The sequence below is a fragment of the Onychomys torridus genome, chromosome 3 (genome assembly GCF_903995425.1).
Source record: "Onychomys torridus chromosome 3, mOncTor1.1, whole genome shotgun sequence".
In the NCBI taxonomy this organism is placed as follows: Eukaryota; Metazoa; Chordata; class Mammalia; order Rodentia; family Cricetidae; genus Onychomys; species Onychomys torridus.
Genome location: NC_050445.1, coordinates 6646745 through 6660830, shown reverse-complemented (window position 1 = coordinate 6660830; position 14086 = coordinate 6646745).

Genomic DNA, 14086 nt, shown 5'->3' with positions numbered 1-14086 from the left:
ACTCTCATCTGTCAGCCACAAGTAGACTTGGTTTCAGAATCCATTCTGAATAAGCACAAATAGCACATGACAATTTACCAATATCATTTATATTACAACCCGAGTTATTAGATTCAGAGGCCACACTAGTCCAACGTGACCTCTTCCTCTTCTTCTTTTTGAGATAAGGTCTCACTTTATAGCCCAAACTAGTCTGAAATTTTCTATGTGCCTGTAACTTGAGGCAATCCCCGTAATTTGAGGCAATCCCTGTAACTTGAGGCAATCCCTGTAACTTGAGGCAATCCCTATAACTTGAGGCAATCCCTATAACTTGAGGCAATCCCTATAACTTGAGGCAATCCCTATAACTTGAGGCAATCCCGCCTAAGCATCCTGAGTTCTGAAATGACAGGTATAGGCCACTATGCCCAGCTCAAAATCACTTTCTCTTGTCTCACTTACTTCTGTACAGACCACATTACCAAAAAAACCAAAGCTGCAGACTTCTGGTAAGCACGAATTTCCTGGGTCACCATCAAACCCAGTAGAGCTAGTGTGTTAATCACATTTACATCACTGTGACAAAATCCATACGAAAACAGGTTTTATTTTAGCTCATAGTTTAAAATGTTTTAGTTGCTGGTCATCTGGCTCCTTGCCTTAAGGTGTGTGGCAAAAACATTGTGGAGAAAGAACACAGCAGACAAAGATTGCTCACCTCACAAAAAGCACAGACAGACAGACAGACTGACAGATGGACCATGGCAAGATAAATCCTTCAAAGATCAATTTACTCCTACTTGGCCCCACCATCCAAGTCTCCACCACTTCTCAATACTGCCATCAATAATGCTGATGGAGTAAGAGCCCTCATCTCTACATGACCAAATCTACAAGCTAGGGGAAAAGCCTTTTGAAGAATACTTCATATTCAAACTATTAATAACATCTGGTATCACCTAGAAAAGGGGATACCACCACACTTGCTTCTGCTGGTCTTGCTGGGCTTGGGAACACCAGCACAGCAGTGATGTTTCCCACCTCCCCGGACACTACAACCTCTTTCCAAGCTACAGACACCAAACTCTACCCTCTCATCTGGCTGACACGTGCTTCTCTTCCTCTCAGCCCAAGCAGTCACAGGGAGGAATCTCAGACTGGTCAAAAGGCCTGCCCAAGAATCAGCCACCGCCACAGACCTAACAGCATGTGTGTGTAACCAGTGACAAGGGGGCCCAAGTCTGCTTATGTGGGCTGCCGAGGCACCCCTTCCCGGTGTGAGGGGCTGGGAAGCTCATGCTCCTTGGGTATTTTTGACAGAGGAGATGGGAAGGTGCCATTTACTCCCACCCACCCCCAACAAATTATTTCAAAGGTCAGCATTTCCTAAGGGCCCCAAGATGTCCTGCAGCACAAAGCAAACCCTGGACCTACTTGTGAGTTGTGGCATGCTTTGAGAGAGCATCTCTGGGACTCACTCCCTCTCCTTCCCTAACTCTCGGCTCCTGCTACTCTTGCTTCCCTGGGACTGACTGCCCATCTTGATAAGACTAGAATGTGTAAGCTTTTGCCTCAAGCCGTTGCTAGACAGGATGTAACTCCTTAGGTAGTGTATCAGAATGTGTATAGATGCATATATATGAAAAAACAAAAACCACCCTAAATCAGGCTACTTGAGAACCACTGCACAACTTGAAACAACCCTTTGGACCTCAAAGCAATACTGTAAGAGAAGGGTTCCTGAGCTATACAGACAAGCTTTCCCTTCCACAGAAAGCTTGTCTGGGTAGCTCAGGAACTGATTCTTGTTTCACTCACAAACTTTATTGAAGACTATTTTACATTCAATAAATATGATATATGTTAAATCCACCTGAAGTACACATGTGGATGCATTCTGATAATTATATACACTCATCAAACTACAATCACAACAAAGAGTACTTCTATCCTCTGAAAAATTCCCATGTCCCTTTGCAGGTCTCCTTCCCTCACACCGAGTCCCAGACCCACTGATCTCTTCATGTCTTTAGATTAGTTTGCATCTATACAAATGATCTCATAACATGTGAACACGGCTGCTTCTGTGCAAAGAACTCATAGTGTGTGAACATGCTTGTGCCTGGCTTCTTGGATCCATCCTCTTGTCGTGTGTGTGTATTACTAGTTTGTTCTTCCATGTTGAGGGCATCAATAGAATTTTTATTTGCATGCTGATCTCCCAACTTTGGCTATTATAGTTAAATCTGTAGCAAACATTTGCAGATAGCCTCTGAAGGGGCATGCATGGTCTTTTATTTATTTATTTGTTTGTTTATTTATTTATTTATTTGTGTGTGTGTTTGTTTGTTTATTTATTCTTAATACCCAGGAGTATCTGGATGGTTGGATCTTATATTAAGTGCACAAGTCTCTTTGGAAGGAAGCAGCAAATTGTTTTACAAAGCATTTGCATTTTGGAAAGCCATGCAGAGACTTCCAGTTCCTTCCCATCTCTGGGGACACTCAGTGTTGTCAGGTTAACATTTTAACCATTCTCATGGGTATAGGAATGATACAGCACTGTGGTTTTAAGTTTCATTTCCTGATAGGCAAGTGATACTGGAATATTTTCCTGTACTTACTGGGCATTTTTATATATCCTTTTGTGTCTGTTTAGAACATTTGGTCTCACACAGTTTATTATGAGGAGTTAATAATGAGCTATGTTGAAAGTTTTCAACTAAAGTATTAGAATCCTTTATAGTTATGAATTATTAACAACAATGATTTTTTTTCTTGAGACAGGGTCTTATGTATCCCAGACTGATCTTGAACTCTGTGTAGCTGAGGATGACCTTGAACTTTGAATCTTCCTGCCTTGAGCGTTGGGATCACAGCTGTATACCACCAACTCTGTATTTAGTGCTGAGGACTGAACTCAGAACTTCGTGCATGCTGAGCAGCCCCTGTAAAACTGAGTTATACCCCCAGCCTTGGGTTAAAACTGGGTTGTCTGGGGGCTCCTGAGACAGCTGAGAGGGTAAAGGTGCTTCCTTGAAAGCCTGGAGACTTGAGCTTGATGGAAGGGGAACCAGCTCCAAAAACTGTCTCCAACCACCCGGTGCGTACCATGACATGGCACATGTGAGTGCTCACACACATACACACACAAATATGCACACACACACACACACACACACACACACACACAAACATGCACACACAAGCACACACATACACACTTAAATTTAATCTTTTAAAAATTAGGTTATTTGGCCTTTTATTGATTTGCAAGGGTATTTTATGTGTTGTGAATATTTTCTTACTTGACTTATTTTTTAAAAAAATATATTTCAAAGGAATTAAAATGTTGACAAAGTAAAAAGTATCACTTTACCACAAAACCCCCATGCTTTCTGGCTGTTGTTGTTCTACCTTGGAAATCTTTACCACTATCCAGTCAAAAGATTTTTCACCTATATTTTCTCCTAGGAATTTCAACAGCAATTTTAGCTTTCTATTTGGGTCTGTGCAGGTCTATGGTTCATTTACAGGCAACTTCTATGTAATGAAGGAAAACTTTACATATAGATGAACAACCCCATTATAATAAGTGTCTCAAACAAAAAATGTCCCAAATGACAGTCATTCCAATTCTCCAGACTTTAATAAGCTATATAATCCCTTGCTGAGGCCTATCCCATTTCCCATTACCATTTCCAGAATGGTGTGTGCTATAGCATGGATGGGCTTTGAGACTATCATGGCTACATATTCCGTGGTTCAATGCATATGAAGTGCCCAGAATACACAGAGCCACAGAGACAGAAGTAGGATCATGGCTGGAGAGGTTGGGGTAATTGCTAATGGGTGTAGGATTTCTCTTGAGGTTAACAATTGTATTCTAAAACTGATTATAGCAGTGGTTGCATAACTGTGAATGTAATTTTAAAGGAACAAAATTGAACAAGTCAGTGATTATACTTTATATAAATTCTAAAACTACTAGAAAATCCAGCCAGTTCTTAGCACCACACCCTCCTGTCACTCAGAGGCCAGTGGAGGAGTCCAGCTTTCTTCAACATACTCTGTTAGGTTGTGGGGACATGTGCCCCCTTTCCTGCAGGAAATTTCTGTGGGAATTCACCCTGAAAAACTCAAATAATCAAGCTGTCTATCTCCAGTCCTCAGGAAGGACCACACTTGAAGGTCATTTCAGAGATCTAGCTTGTTTGTTCTTACAACAATAAGAACTAGATACAACAATAAGATATAGATAGGACTGGAATGAAAAGGTAACTTGGGAAAAGAAAGCAGCATCTAGCTTGTTCAACACTCACATCCTCTATAGAGTGCGGGAATTCTCCCGGTTTCCAACTCTGGGGGCAGCATGAGCAGGTAGAAGTGGCTTTTTCCACCTGGGTCCCCCCAGACCCTTAGTTTTTGTTTGTTGTTTTCATGATATGTCGATTCTATCAAGGGTGAGAGCATCTTTTGAAATGAGTGACTCGTGGGGTCCCACTCTTAAAAAGGATCAATGGATGGCTTAATGTTTGGATGTACGCAGCTCAGAATCCTTGGATTTTGAACAAGGGGGTTTCATTTTACATTGAACTTGGTAAGTGAAGCAGCCAGTCCTCATCATGACAGCTCAGCACCTTAAACCAAAGGGCTGTGGGCAGGAAGTACCTGTTTCCCTGACCCATTGCTGCTGAGGATGGCATAGCAGCTGACTGGTTATATCTATGGTGGTGTGGCTAACAGCGAGATCCACCGGAATCCACCTGGAGTTAAGATGAACAGCTGAGATGTGTCCCTGATGGGCAGAATCTTAGTTTCCTACAGTGATTGCTGATGTGCACCGTGGCCTGAAGTCTCCACCTCTGCTAGAGGAGATTGTATGACACAGTTCCGGGAAGCCACTGCTATACCACAGGGAAATCGCCGAGGACTTCCTTGGTGGCATATGCCTGTAATCACAGCATAGGGGACTGGAGGATTGTGTGTTCAAGGCCAGCCTGGGCTACACCTTGTCTCTGCTACCACCAACAGCAAACATAAAGCCTGTACAGAACACATTTTGGGTTCTCAGCCTCAGCTTCCTGCTGTATTTCTTGTTTCCCCTTTCCCTGTCTTCCATCCTCTTCTCTAAATCTGTATCCTACTGTAATGCTTCATTTTTTATTTTTTAAAATAGAGTCTCGCTATGTAGCTCTGGCTTTCCTGGAACTTGCTCTGTAGACCAGGCTGGCCTCAAACTCACAGAGATTCACCTGCTTCTGAGATTAACACTGAAATTAAAGGTGTGTGCTGCCACACCCAGCCATACTGCAGTTTTGTAAGTCATTTCACACCCCTTTTAGAAAATAATCATGTTAATAAATTGTAATGACTAAATAAAGCCCTGCAAGATTGAGCATGCTCTTCTAATAAAGTAGACAGATGGTTCAGAATCGACTCCCTTAATCAGTATTGCTGACACAAGAGTGACACGGAAGCTCTGTGGAGTCATGGGACTTCTCTGCCTGTGCCTGAGCCTGGTGTGGTAATGCCTCCAGGCCAGACGGCCCCTGACACCACGTCAGCTTCCCGGGGTTCTGCACAGGAAATACTGCCATACTCTTGCCCATACTCTTCCCCTCCTCAAAAGCGTCTCAAATCCAAATCGATTCACTAGCCATGGGGCAGATGAATTCCCAGTGACCTTTTCTGATACCCGAATGTGGCACTATGAGGCTCTCAGCTAAGTTCCTCCTGTTGCCCCAGCCTAGCCTCAGCTCAGCAAGAAACGGAGGCCAGAAAGCCTGCCACTAGGTTACCTTGTCGTGCCACGGCTAATGCTTTAACACCGAGCAGGAGAGAGGATGGAGGAGGAGCAGGAGCACGGCGCTTCACGTGGATGAAGACACGGTGCTGAGGGAGCATGAGCGAGAGGAGGCCTTTCCAAATCCGCTCATTTCAAACCACGGTGCAGTTCCGCCACATCTGTACCATTCTTTCACTCAATATTTGTCTTTGTACCTACTAGTCACACTTTAAAAAATCCATTTACTCGTGTGTGTGTGTGTGTGTGTGTGTGTGTGTGTGTGTCACAGGACAACTTTCGGGAATCAGTTCATTCTTCCCACCATGTGGGTCTTGGGGATCAAGCTCAGTTTGTGGGGCTTGGCATCAGTGTCTTTACTTACTGAAGCATCCCTCCAACCCCATTAGCTGTATATATTTGAACTTTTATTACTATTTTATGCATGTGGATGTTTTGCCTGATGTACGTTTGTGCACCATGTGTGTGCTCACTGCCCGAGGAGGCCAGAAGAAGGAATCAGATCCCTTGGAACTGGACTTATAGATGATTGTAAGCTGCCACGTGGGTGCTGAGACTTGAACCCAGGTCCTCTGGAAGAGCAGCCAGTGCCTTTAACTGCTGAGCCATCTCTCCAGCCCCCACTTTGATACTTCAATTGCACCCTAAGCAACATTATCCATGAAATCAGGAATTTGATACACTAGTTGTGATTTTTCTAATCTAACATAAAGTATCTTCTGAGGTCTCCCCATGCATTGCTTGTGGTAGATGTGCTCACTCTGACCACTGGGAAGAAGCGGAGCCCTTGATCTTCAGCACTTCCTAGAGAGCTGGAGAAGCGGAGTTGGCTAGAGCAGGATTCTGAGAGCTGGAGAAACAGGTCTTTTGAAAAGTCTATTAGACCAAGACATAACTGAATGCCATGAGTGTTAAGCGACAAAACACATAAATCAAATCAGCAAATCCGTGTATGTCAATTCCCTCTTGTTGACTAAGCAATGAGAGTGGGCCAGGCTGGTTTTTCTTCTGCTTCAAATATTAATAATTTACTTAGAATTTAATTTGCATTAAAAATTTTTTAAAAGATTTATTGTAAACGTGTGTGTGTGTGTGTGTGTGTGTGTGTGTGTGTGTGTGTGTGTTTTGGGAATATGTGCACATGAGTGCAGGAGCCCTAGGAAGTCAGAGGCATTGAACTGGAGCTAGAGTTACAGGTGGTTGTGAGCCACTTGATATTTGTGCTGGGTTCTCTGCAGGAGGAGTGTGAGCTCTTAACTGCTGAGCTGTTTCTCCAGGCTCAGTAATTTTCTTTTTCTTTCTTTTCTTTCCCTTTTTCTTTCCTTTCCTTTCTCTTCCTTCCTTCCTTCCTCCCTCCCTCCCTCCCTCCTTCCTCCCTCCCTCCCTCCCTCCCTCCCTCCCTCTCTCTCTCTCTCTTTCTTTCTTTTTCTTTTTCTTTTTTTTTTTTACAGTGTTTCTCCATGTATCTGTCCTGACTATCCTGGAACTCAGTTTGTAGACCAGACTGGCCTCGAACTTACAGAGATCCATCTGCCTCTGCCTCCCCAGTGATGGGATTAAAGGTGCATGCCACAACCACCTAGCTAGCAGTTTGTTTTGAAGTTGGAGTTTTTCCTTTGGAGCACCTATCTTCTAAATATCTTGAGTAAATGGGAATCAGATCTCCATGCTGGGGTAGAGCACTAGTTTCAGGTCATAACAAATGTGTGCAGATTAGTGTTCAACACTAATCACAGACTTGGAACTTGGACACCATCTCCATTTCCCATGGTATGTCTCTTCAGCTAAAACAGCCTTTAAAAACAAGTGTGTCTGAGCATGCGGACAGTGCAGGGCATGTGAGGCTCACTGGAAATGATGCTGCTGGTTAAACTCGTTTCTTATTAATGAGGAGCACCCATTCAGTCAGTTTGCACGGTGATAGTAAAGAAGGTGTTCAAAACAAAACCCGGCGAACGTGGCCTGAGGGAAACTGCCTTCCACATTGCCACGGAACTTTCCCTAGGAACCAGAAGAGTTGAAAGTAGGGTGGGTGAGTTGCCAGGGTGGGGTGGGGGGGGGGGCTTTTGGAGGGAAGAGAGAAGATGGAGGGGAACTTCTCTTGTAGGAAATGGAGTTGGGAATTGGACATGATGGCATTTAGCAGGGCACAAATTGGGGATATGAAGGCAAGAGAGACAGACAAATTGGAGAGTCTGTGCCCTCCCCACCCACCTGCCACAATCCCTGGAACAAAACAAGCCTCTTAGCAGCAACTAAGCAGAGATGGGAAGTCCAGCCAAGGTTCAACTCTCGGGATGATGTTAAAGGTCAGAAATGAACTGGCCTAGAAAGTTTTGTAAAATGATGATGATGATGATGATGATGAGGAGGAGGAGGAGGAGAAGAAGAAGAGGAGGAGGAGAAAAGAAGAAATCAGGTATCTGAAGCAGAAAGGACACATGGCATTTTTCTAAGAAGTACACTCTGGTAAATCAGCTAAGCAGGAAGCCACGGCTTCAGGGTGGCTTCAGATCATAATGCAGGCACAGGGCACTATGGGACAATCAGGACCATTTATCATAGAGGCGAGGCACTAGGACAAAGCTGAGAAGCCAGGGTCTGGACTGGGGACTAGATCTTGTCTCTTTGGGGACAAACGTTAGAAGGTTACAAAAGCCCTCTCCAACCCCCATCAAGAGAGGCTAAATTACGAAAGATCCCATATGGTGGGATGGGACACTCTGCAGCCGTTAAAAAGACCGAGGTAGATCATGAATTATATTGGATTTGGCCAGGTCAGCAGAAAGGCAGCGGCCTGCACCATGTGAGGGCTTCACTGAAGGGCTTCTTGCAGGGCCTGAGGTGGGGAAATGGTAAAGCAAGGCTATTCTAGCTTGGGTCGTAGGTAGTCCTCAGGAAAGAACAAAGAAGGGAGAAAAGCAGAAATTTCAATTTTTCCTTCCTTTTTTTCTTTCTTTTTGCCACAGTATTTTGTGAAGGGCTGAGTGCAGTGGCCCAAACATGAAGTTTCAGTGCTTTGGAAACTGAGGCAGGCAACCCCAAGTTCCAGATCAGCCTGCTGGTGAGACCTTGGCTCACAAGACAAAAACCCATGACCACCACCAATGACAAACTTTGTGAACTGTTGTGGTGGAACTGAGGCTGAAGCAGAATTGACTAGGAGGGGGGATCCTACCTCAGGTGACCAAGATGAATTACAAGTGGAGCTTTCTGAGAAATGTGGAGTTTTGTGTTTTGATTTGGAGGACACATCAAGCTGCCTCATGTTAACACGGGATTACATCTGCAGAGCAGAAAACAGTGAAGAGAAAAGTCGGTCTAGAAGCTGCAGCCTCTGGCTCTCTCCCCGTCTGCACAGTGGTCACAGGAACCCAACAGTGTGACATGATAGTGGGTGTTGTGACACAAAGTTCCTTAAAAATGCAAAAACCACAACTCAGCAGTCATGCGCTTGATGAGGCCGGTGAAGAAAGAACTGAGTGTGTCTGAGTGTGTGGTCCAAAATGTGCACTCTGAAATTCTGTTTGTGAATTGCTACAAAAGCCCCCTACTATAAAAAAAGGAGAGGTTAAATTATGCCGGGTTCATACAGTGGGATGAGACTGCAGCCACAGATTATTATATCATTATATTATATCCCAAGTAGAACAGTATGTTGGATTTAGTCACGTCAGCAGAAAGGCACTGGCCTATGCTGTGTGAGGGTTCACTGAAGGGCTTCTTGCAAGGCCAGAGTGGAGACATGTTGAAGGAAGCCCCTACAGATGCCATTCATTGGAAGAACCAAAGTGCTTCCTACGAGGTGGCAATGGGCTCTTTTTGAATGGCCCCACTTCTACTGAACCATCTCCTGTCTTTGATGAGGTTTTTGTCTGCCCTCCCTCCAAGAATGAAGTGGGAAGCAGTAAAAGGAAACCACGTGGGGGGGAGTGTCTTTGGCCATGGGGGAATAACCATTTAAACAGGAAAGTAAGGACTCAGACTCTCTGTGGCAACTGGATGCCAACTGAGAGAGGTTGGTTGTGTTCCCAGCTGAGAGCAGTCCTTTGCAGAGTGAGCGTGCAGGTCACTGGCAAGGGAATGCAGATCACTTCCAGTTAGATGGTCTTCTGTGCCGGTAGAGGCCCAGAAGGCTGGGTCCTGGTGACAGCTACCTCGCCCTGCTCTTGCCTATCTATTGCCTGGCCTCTCCCTTGCAACATACCCAAACTGAGAAGCTGTCCACACCCGAGACCCTGCCGTGGTTCCCCATTACCTGCCTACACAACAGAACCCCACACTTCATGTTGGGGCATGCTTCCCCACCTGCCATTGTCTGCTGATGCCAGAGCAGCTCACTGGGCTCCTCCTTGTGTGGGCAGGATGCCTTCTTACCAACCCAAACGTGTCATTTGCTCTTCTGTTTCCCATTGTGGCTCTCAACAGTGTCTATGTAGAAAGAAAACCCCTCTGGTTTCTCTATTGCTCAATGCTTGGTTCAAAGCTTACACATGCCCCAAGGTAGCTCTGCTGCACCCCAGGCTCCAAGTGAGCTGTCAGTTTCAAAGCATTCAAGATATTATTGCCATTGTGTCTGATCTTTAATAACATGCCTGTGATATTCTTCTATAGTCTCACTGGAAACACATGTTCTTGGAAAGCAGGTATGAGCTTTTTGTCTCTGCACTTTTGCTGAAGGCCAGCAGATGAAGAGGCTTCTAAAGCTCCTCTGGAGAAGGACGCCATTTCCTTCTGTCTCTTGTGCTTGAGGTCATTTTGAGGTGGAGAGTGTCCAGTAGAATTTGCTTGTGATGTGTATATAAAGTTGCTGGACCACGATGCCAAGAGCTCTCCCTTTTAATTATGTACTTGTCTGTACTGTTTAAAATTGTCATTGCATGGCCTGGAGAGGTTTGTTAAAAAGCACTCATGTTCTTGCAGATGACCTGAGTTTAGTTCCCAGCACCCACAATGGGCAGCTCAGACCCTCCTGTAACTCTAGTTACAGGAGATCTGATGCTCTCTTCTGGCCTCCTTGGGCACTGCACACGCATGGTGCACATACATACATACATACATACAGACAGACAGACAGACACACACACACACACACACACAAATAAAATAGAAACAAAAATAAGAATACAATCATTATTAGACCACATTATTAAATAAATATGCAGAGAGCTAGGTCCAATCAAACTTGATTTTGTTGGAACAATTAAAATATAATTGCCAGGGGAAAAATGCAGGGTGGGAAGTCAAATGTGAATTTCAGATAAAAGATAAACACTTTGCTACGTTGAAAGTGCCCTGAATATTGGACAGAACTTAAACTAAAAACTATCCATTGTTATCTGAGATGCACATTGAACCGTGTCTTGTATTTGGCTAAAGTGATGTTACTTATGCATGAGTGTGGGGTGTGAGAAATGGTTGGATTTGATGGGGTGTATGCTGCATGGAGACATCACAAGGATTCCCCCATTATTATTTTTTTTTTTCTTTTTCTTTCTTTTTCTTTCTTGCCAGAGCTGAGGACTGAACCCAGGGCCTTGTGCTTGCTAGGCAAGTGCTCTACCGCTGACCTAAATCCCCACCCCCCCCCCCACTATTTTGTACAGTTAATGTGTGTTCATTGAAAAGCGTCTCATGAACGGCCCTGGTGAGAATGGACTGGCCACAGTCACCCGACTTCTGAGAGTTTACTGGGGAGAAGAGAACACCTTCACAGCAGACCTACATACAGATGTTCACAGAGGGCTGGGGAGAGAGCTTGGTGGGGAGAAGTGTTTTCCTCGCAAGTACAAGGACTTTTATGTTCAAGCTCCATAGCTCATGGGAAAATGCCGGGCTTGCTGGAACCCCATTGCTGAGGAGGCAGTGACAGGAGGCTCCCTGAGGCTCTCTGGGCTCTCCAGCCTAAACCCTGAGCTTCAGGCCAATGAGAGACTTCCTGTTGCCAAAATCCTTCCCTTGGCAAACAGTACTTACCTCTCTCCCAAGGTTCCGACACCATAGTTCATGGGGAAAGGGAAACCACTCTGTTTATTAGGCTTACTAACAGAGTGTAGATGTAACCGTCTTGTTAAATAAGAAACACAGAGCCAGTAGCAGAGTTAAAAGCCAAGAGGTCAGAGCAGTAGCTGAGAGCTGAAAACCTTATCCTTCACTGCTGCTCTGTCTTTCCTCTCCGCCAGAGAGCTACTTCCTGTGTGTCTTTTTATAGACTTTCTGTTCTGCTTTCTCATTGGTTGTAAACCCAGCCACAGGACCTCCTTGTCACTGCCTGTCTGTACAGACCTCCAGGTCTTCTATGGTTTGGTATTGAGATTAAAGGCGTGTGTTGCCATGCTGGCTGTGTCCTTGAACACACAGAGATCCGCCTAGCTCTGCCTCCCAAGTGCTGGGATTAAAGGCTTGCGTCACCACTGCCTAGCTTCTGCTATGGCTTGCTCTGACCCCAAGGCAACTTTATTAACATACAAATAAAATCACAGTTTACAAATATAGTATCACCACAACAGAGCAATGGGTGAGGGGTTGACACTCGGGAGAATGGGTGGCTTTAGTCACCCTGGAAGGTCTGCTGGCTGCAGACAGGACAGCTTCCTCATGGCTGCAGGAACGGAACCCCTTCCCCACCTCTAACATTTATCCCCTCCCAGAGAACCTGAGGCTACCTGCAATTAGGGAAGACTTGCATCTGGGAGGAATGGTTAGATACTCAGAGGAGGGTCCCACAAGGGGGAAAGGTCAAAGGTCAACAAGCCCAGCTGAAGCAATCTTTGGTGAGGAGGCTCAGCTGGACTTTGAAGATGGCTGCAGTTGGCCTTGGAGCACAGTCCTTTATTGGAGGACACCACCTTGTCTCAAAGGAGGTGGACAGTTTACTGAGGACAACACTCGAGACTCTGGTCTCCACCCACACACCCAAGCACACATGTGCACTTGCAACATACATGGACATGCACTCTTCCCTCACACACTCAAAAAAGTAGGAAGAGTGTGTCAGCAAATGAATGAATGACTGAAACTGTGCTATCCAAATATAGGACTACTACTCGGCAGCACAAGTGCAGACTGACGATGCTTGAAATAGCGAGTACGCATCCCGAGTGGACACTGAGGGAGAGAAGGCAGACAGGAAAAGAGGGCTTCTCAGCGAGCAACAGATCACAGCGTGAGGCAGGCCGGCTCTGCACGCACGCTGGGGGCTGCTGGCAAAGGGCGCGAGAGAGCTTTCTGAGGTGAAGGCACCGATCTCTTTGTGTGTGGTGTTCACACAGGCCTATACAGTTGTCAGAATGCACAGGGCCCACTAGAAAGAGGTGCGCTTCACTGCATGTGGATTGAATACTGCAATAACAGCAATTCAAGAGAAGCCACACTGTACACAGCAGCGGTGGATCCTCAGCATGTGTCTTCGTTTGGCAATGAAGCTGACAATCACCAGACTAGTGCTGTGTATTTTTGTTCTTATGGTGCTAGCATTTGGGTTATTTCTTCTAATAAAGACATGTTTCTTTCCCCATCTTTTAGATGCAGTCATATTACTAGTGAGCACTTTGGGGAGGGGATAGGTCAGACACATAAATGCTCAAACATATCAATATCATGAATGTAAAAGACACACACATGTGTAGAGAAACTTGAACTGCCTCTCTTGGTGTGTGCCTGTCTCTACCCCCCCTCCAGGCCCCCCTCCCCCCAAGGATGCTCTGTGGTCACTCGGTTCTGGTCTCTCCACCAGGTGGAGTTTCAAAGCAACTCCTAGCCACAGCCAAATTCTAGGACTGGTACCATCTTAGCAAATGTCCCAGTGGTATTTTCCAAAGTCACATCCTATAAAGCAGCAAGACCACTGGGCCCCAGCCCCAGCTCTGAAATCCACGTCTAAGTGGGAGGCAGTCAGAGGGGGTCATAGTGAGGGCAAAAGTAGAGAACAACCAGGAGGGCACTGAAGGGACCGGGGAGAACACAGGAGCTGCCATAAAGAGGGGGTTCCTTCTTACTTTGCAAATTTTTAAGAGTCAGTGAGTGACCACACAGACTTCCACACTGATGTTTGTAGCTGTTTATTAGAAAATGCTGAAACCTGGGGCTGGGGAGATGGCTTAGAGGCTAACAGCACTGGTTTCTCTTGCTGGGTTCCCAGCACTCACATGGTGGCACACAATCATCCACAAGTCTAGTAGCAAGGGATCTGATGCCCTCTTCTGACTTCTGAGGCCATGAGGCATGCACAAGGTGCACATCCATACATGCAGAAAGAACACTCATACACATAAGATAAAAAATTAAAAAACATGCATA